Source organism: Spermophilus citellus (assembly GCF_964194105.1).
Source record: "Spermophilus citellus genome assembly, chromosome: 12".
Classification (NCBI taxonomy): Eukaryota; Metazoa; Chordata; class Mammalia; order Rodentia; family Sciuridae; genus Spermophilus; species Spermophilus citellus.
The window spans coordinates 34,089,230-34,095,390 of NC_138198.1; the positions used below are offsets into that span (position 1 = coordinate 34,089,230).

Consider the following 6,161-nt stretch of genomic DNA (forward strand, 5'->3'; position numbering starts at 1 on the left):
CCGGGCTCAGAGACCCAGAGGATACTGCAGGGAGCAGAGGAGTCCCACCCCCATGGTGGGGGTGCCCGGGGCGCCCGTCACGGGAAGTGGCTGTGGCAGCCCCAGCCCACAGTGCCGGGTCCCTCCAGCACGTCCGCTCACGGGCTGACCCCACTCCTAAGGCCCTCGGTGACTGTAAGGAAGGGCTGGAGTGTGAACCCAAAGGAAATGAGAAACGTCCACCCGAAAGCCGCCTGCACAGTCACGACAGCCAGCAACTGCAACAGTGCGCACACCCAACCTGGAGGAGGGCTGTGTGAAGTATTACAGAGCCATGAAAAATCACGGGCCCCACACAGACCAAGGGCAGCTCCCAGGCGACGTGAAGGCAAGACCCGGAACCGAAAGGACAGGCGACGCCAACCGATGGCGTCAGGAGCCAGTGTGCACTCTGAGAGGGAGGACTGTGTAGAGGGACAAGGATGCTCCTGCCTTCGCGTGGGCTGGTGGCACACGTCCCTGGGCCTTCACTGCAGGGCGGTTCGCCCTCACGGAGAGCAGGGTCTTAACACTCGGAGACGGGACGTGAAGTCACCACAGCATGCCACAGACAGACCCAACCCCCGCCGTGCTCAGCAGTGTGCCGAGGGAGCAGGCTAAGGAGGGGACCTGGAGAGGGACCCCAACACTCCCCCCAGCCGTCCCCGGGCCACCGTGAGCCTCAGCTCTCCTAGGCACAATGTGATCTCAGAGCCATCGAGGTCCCCGTCCAGTCGAGCAGGGACACCTGGAGGGGGTGGGCATCTTCCTTGGCCACGTGGCTGGGACCTCAGATGCCCACGGTCCCCTCAGACCAGGGCCTTACCGTCCCAGGGACTGCGTAGCGGCTTCCCAGAGAGCAAGGTCACATCAGAGCCAGGCCCGCGGGAGGCCCCGTGCCACACAGAAGGCCATTGATCTCCTCCTCGGCCTCCTGAGCCTCTGCCAAGACAGAGCTGCCTGACCACTCCCCGGCCCCTGACCCCGCTGCCCAGCCCGGGAGGGAGGCAGCTGCAGGAGCCGGGCTCCCAGGGCCCTTGGGAAAGGACTTTCTGCTGGTCGGAGCCGGCGCCAGACCCAGGCAGCTGGGAGACGGGGGCCGCGGGGCCAGGGAGGGTCCCGCACTGGAGCAGGACCAAGCCAGCCGCTCACAGCCCCGGGAGTCCTCCAGGGACATGGGAGAAGGGTGGGGAGCACCAAGCCAGGGCTAGCAGGTGACCTGCCCTCCCAGCATGGCCAGCAGCAGACCCTCCACGGGGGGGGGGGGGGGGGGGGGGGGGAGCTCTGCGTCCCACCTTGACGTTCTCGTCCGTGAGCCCCTTCTCCACGGAGTCCGCCGCGTTCTGCCGGATGTGGTGCAGGAAGGCCTGTGGAGACAACGACAGTCAGCGCCCGGGAGGGACAGGCTGACCCCCCAGGGCCCACGAGGCAATGGTCCAGGGACAGGGAAACTGACTCTGCTGACACCCGAGCCAGGGACGCCCCCCCACCCTGCACCAGCTGCACCCTCCGTGGGGGCCTGAAGAGACCCAAGAGAATGACACGGGCCAGCTTCCCCCTCACTGCCACCCACAGTCCCTGGCGGGCGACAATTCACCTCTTCTAATGTCTCATCCTTTTTTTCCTAAGCAACTTAACCCTCAAACTTTAACACATTCGCTCAGAAGTCAGGAGTACAAACCCAAAAACAGGAAAAGGCTCTTTCCCAGCCAGCCCACCCCATGTCCCCACCGCCACCCAAGCGTCCTCCGCCACCGCCCCTGCGTCCCCACCACCACCGCCGCCACCTGCCTGCTGCCCCCACGTCCCACTCCCGCATCCTGCTCCTGCCACCCCCATGCGAATCTCGGCCAGGGTCTTCTCAGGGCCTCCAGAGTCTGCGAACCCCACGTATACAGGTGCATATAGGGTGGGCCGGGTGCACATGGGGGGTGGGCTGGGTGCACGTGGGGATGTGCCAGGTACACACGGGGCGGGCCAGGTGCATGCAGGATGGGCCAGGTGCACAGGGTGTACACACAGCAACTCTCGCATCTGCTTCTTCTACCCCCAGGAGAGAGAGCAGGGTGCACAGGATGGCGACGGGCAGGCACACCCACCCCTTGCCTGGAGCACCACCCCTCGCTGGAGCACCCTCCGTCCTCAGACAGGGCCCCTCGTCCTCCCGTGTGGGTGGACTACGGTCCTTCTGCAGCACTGTTCTGGGGCTCAGCACAGAGAAATCGCCTCCCTCCTCCGTGAGGCGCAATGTCTGATGATTAAAAGGAGGGACGGGGGACAAGCAGGCACAAGCCCACCTGAGGGAGCTGCCACCTGTCTGCTCCTAGAGGGAGCAGTCGGGAGGCAGAGGCTCAGGGCCACCGGTGTTCTGGTTGCTCTATTCTGTTTTGCTTTTCCTGGGGAGCGAGCCCACCCCCCGAGCCCTTTCTGGTTTTCGCTTTGAGACAGGGTCTCACGGGGTTGCTGAGGGTCTCACTGCGTTGCCGAGGCTGGCCTCAAACCTGCGATCCTCCTGCCTCGGGCTCCTGAGTCTCTGGGACCCCAGGTGTGCGCCACAGCACCCGGCTGCCATCTGGATACCTTATAGCTGAGCCTCCAGCTCAGGGTGTGGGGGAGAGCAGTCCCATTCCTGGGGGAACGGGATCTCAGGGGTGATGCAGAGCAGGGAACCAGGCAGAGGGGTGCCGTGTGCCATTGAGAGGTGACCGTGGCCTGGCCCTGGGGGGGTGTGGGACAGAGCCAGCGGGGAGGGGCTGAAGGTGGGGAGGGAGGGGGCGAGGTGGCCCCGAAGGAGAAAAGGGCTGTCACCAGCGACCTGCGCCTGCTCGCCCCAGCTCAGCCCTGGGCCTGGGCCGGGTCAACCAGGCAACAGTCCCAAGGAGACCCGGGGAGAGGGAGCCCAAGGACTTGTGCCACCCTAGGCCACCGTGAGCTGAGCGGGCCTGGCAGCTGGTCACAGCCCATGGGGCCCAGAGGGAACCACCCCTGCGAACAGGGGGCCTCCTGTCACCGAGCCCACGGCAGGTTCACCGTGAGCGGGCCCATCCCACCACGCCGTGGACAGGGGCCCTGTGGGTGCTGGGAAAGACGGCGGGGACCGGCTGCCACAGAGCTGGGTCGGGGAGGCAGCTGCAGGAGGCAGAAGGGAGGGGGCCTCCACATTCAGCGGTCGGATCCTTTCCCATCATGCAGGTGATGACCACGGGGCCACCGCAAGCCCAGCCACCACCCAGACTCAGGCTTGAGAGGACGAGCTGCGGGGTCCCACTCGCGGTCTCTGCGTCTCCGTCCAGGGGCAACGCAGAGCGACCACACCCACCACACCCGTCTCAGGGCTGAAGTCGACCTTGGGCTGACACCCCGGGGTGTATGTCCCCAGCCTGGGCCCCCTCCAGTGGCTCTCCTCGGGTACCCCTCTGCCTCCGGGGTCCAGCCACACCCCGCCGTCCTCACCCCCTTCTTTAAGGTCTATTTCCAGTCCATGTGCAAACACCACCAGCCTCTCCCAACCTCACAGCCAGCCCCCCGCCCAGGCCACCACATCCCCACCTGGACTAACACAATCACCTCTGCCCTGGTCCCCCTCACCTTCCCGAGAGTCTAGTCCACACACAGAGCCAGAGAGATCCTTCTAAATGCATAAACCAGATCTTGTCACCCACAGCTCAAAGCTTCCATGACTTCCACAGGAGGACATCCAAACCTTCCAGGGCCCTAAGGCCCCCAAGCCCTCTGACCCCGCCTTCCAGCACTGCATCCTCCCATACTTCAGGAATCTTCAGCCAAACCTATTATTCCTGCCTCAGGACCTTTGCACATGTCTTACCTGCTAACAGGCTGCTCTCAGCAATCCACCCTGAGCAGGCTCCTTCTTACCCATCAGGCCCTGCTCAAATGTCTCCTCCTCCAAGGGGCCCTCCTGCCTTCATGCTCTCATCACCTTCCCATTTAACAGCTGAGAAAACTGAGGGGAAGTATCTACACTCGCTCAGGGGCAGGCCAAGCTTAAGAAGGGAACATGGCTCCAACGGAAGAGGTCAGGTTGGAAACCCGCGGGTCTTCCTCCTCCTGTGTGTGACCTCAGGAACGTGTATGGCTCCTCTGAATCTTAGACTCCTCTTCCCAAGTGTGAGAGCCTGGTGACACCGCGGGGACTTTCACAGGTAACAGAACAGAACTCCGGGGAGCGGGGGCCAGGGCCAGGAGGGGGCCGGGCACCAGCAGGCTGGGAGACCACAGGAAGCGGGATGTGCCTGGTGGGACAGGCCCCGACGCCTGCTGGCTGGCCTTCGAAAGGACAGCAAGGGAGGGGATGGACAGAGCTCCTAGAGGGTGTCTGGACAGGGCTGGACGCCCACAGGAAGCCAGGCCCCAGGCCCAGGGACAAAGCACCTGCCCAGTGTGCAGACACAGACGTCCTGGAGGGCCAGGGAGTGGCTGGCCTAGATGGGCTTCCTGTCCCCATTTCTTCACAGGAGCTCAGCCACCACATTGTGCTGGGACAATGGGAGCTCAGGCCACCCACTGAGAAGCTTCAAAGAAGCCTCTGGTGGCACAAGGAGCAGCTCTGACCTGAAAGAATGGCAGGCCCCGCTGGCCAGCCCAGCCCCGCGGCCAAGGCACAGGGACCTTCCAGGCGGCACAAACGTCCTCTGAGCACTGGCGGGAGATGAAGTGGGGCCCTCACCCAGGGGTCTCCAGGGAGGCTCTGCCTGGACCCCTGCCCCTCCTCCCAGCGTCCTCTCCCGACATCGACGAGACAGAAGGGATAGAAACCCCGCGCCCACCGCCCGTCACTGCCCAGCGCTGGCAAACCCTAACTGGGCGGGGGGTGAAGTGAGTTTACGGTGGCCTTGGCGGGTCCTGTTGGACGTGGGCTGCGTGAACGGCTGACACTGTGGCGCTCTCCAAGGGTGCTGCTGGAACCCTCCCACTGCCGGCTGGACAGGGCCATTTGGCACTAACTAGTCGAGATGATGGTATCCCTAATCATCAGCCAGCGTGTCACACCTCGAGAAGCTGGCACCCTGACCCAGAAGGCCCCACGTCCCTGAGGGGAGGCCACTGTGCGTCCAGAATGCTGGGAGCAGCTGCCCTGCACCAGGAGGGGGGACTCTAGCACCTGCGCCCGGGGGACCCGTCCATCAAGCCCTGTGACAGCGAGGACATAAGAAACAGCCTCAGCGTGTGAGAGTGGTGGCATCACCGTTTTAAGTACCACGCGGTGAGCCCGATGTCGGTTGTGTGTGGCTCCCCCAGGGACCACTTCCTGGGCTGATGTGGGGACGGTGGTTTGCCGGGAGGGCCCCAGGAAGGAGCAGCCAGGTGGAAGGTGCTGCCCAGCAGTTTCCGGGGCCACCGGAGCGCCACCCTGCTGGGCCTGGACAGACAGCAGCCTGGGTTCTTCCCAAAGATGGGGAAGGCGGGAGACCTGCCACCCTCCCAGGGGAGCCAGCCCTGAGGTCCCTTTGTCTCGGGGTCCTGCACCCCACTGCCCACACAGGGGCCCACCAGTGTGGTGGCAGGGCCTGCTCGCCCCACCCCTTCCTACTCAGGGCTTTAACTATATTTTATACATAACATTTATGCTTATACAAAGAACTCAAAAAATTAGACAATAAGATAATGAATAACCCAATCAACAAATGGGCCAAGGACCTGAACAGACACTTCTCAGAGGAGAACATACAATCAATCAACAAGTACATGAAAAAATGCTCACCATCGCTAGCAGTCAGAGAAATGCAAATCAAAACCACCCTAAGATACCATCTCACTCCAGTAAGATTGGCAGCCATTATGAAGTCAAACAACAACAAGTGCTGGTGAGGATGCGGGGAAAAGGGTACACTTGTACACTGCAGGTGGGACTGCAAATTGGTGCGGCCAATTTGGAAAGCAGTATGGAGATTTCTTGGAAAGCTGGGAATGGAACCACCATTTGACCCAGCTATTCCCCTTCTCGGTCTATTCCTTAAAGACCTAAAAAGAGCATGCTACAGGGACACTGCTACATCGATGTTCACAGCAGCACAATTCACAATAGCAAGACTGTGGAACCAACCTAGATGCCCTTCAATAGACGAATGGATAAAAAAAAAATGTGGCATTTATACACAATGGAGTATTACTCTGCATTAAAA

The 6,161-nt window shown here is 62.2% G+C and overlaps 1 pseudogene across 1 annotated transcript in view; it reads right to left on the minus strand.

Moving 5' to 3' along the window:
- LOC308631408 (phosphatidylinositol 3,4,5-trisphosphate-dependent Rac exchanger 1 protein-like) overlaps window positions 1-4,972 on the minus strand; it is a 77,034-nt pseudogene extending 72,062 nt beyond the window's left edge. Inside the window, exons 1-3 of the transcript XR_014024313.1 lie at window positions 4,865-4,972; window positions 2,118-2,195; window positions 1,314-1,385 (exon numbers count right to left, since the gene is read on the minus strand). The product of XR_014024313.1 is annotated as a phosphatidylinositol 3,4,5-trisphosphate-dependent Rac exchanger 1 protein-like (transcript). The remainder of the gene's footprint in view (window positions 1-1,313; window positions 1,386-2,117; window positions 2,196-4,864) is intronic.
- Window positions 4,973-6,161: the final 1,189 nt, after the last annotated feature.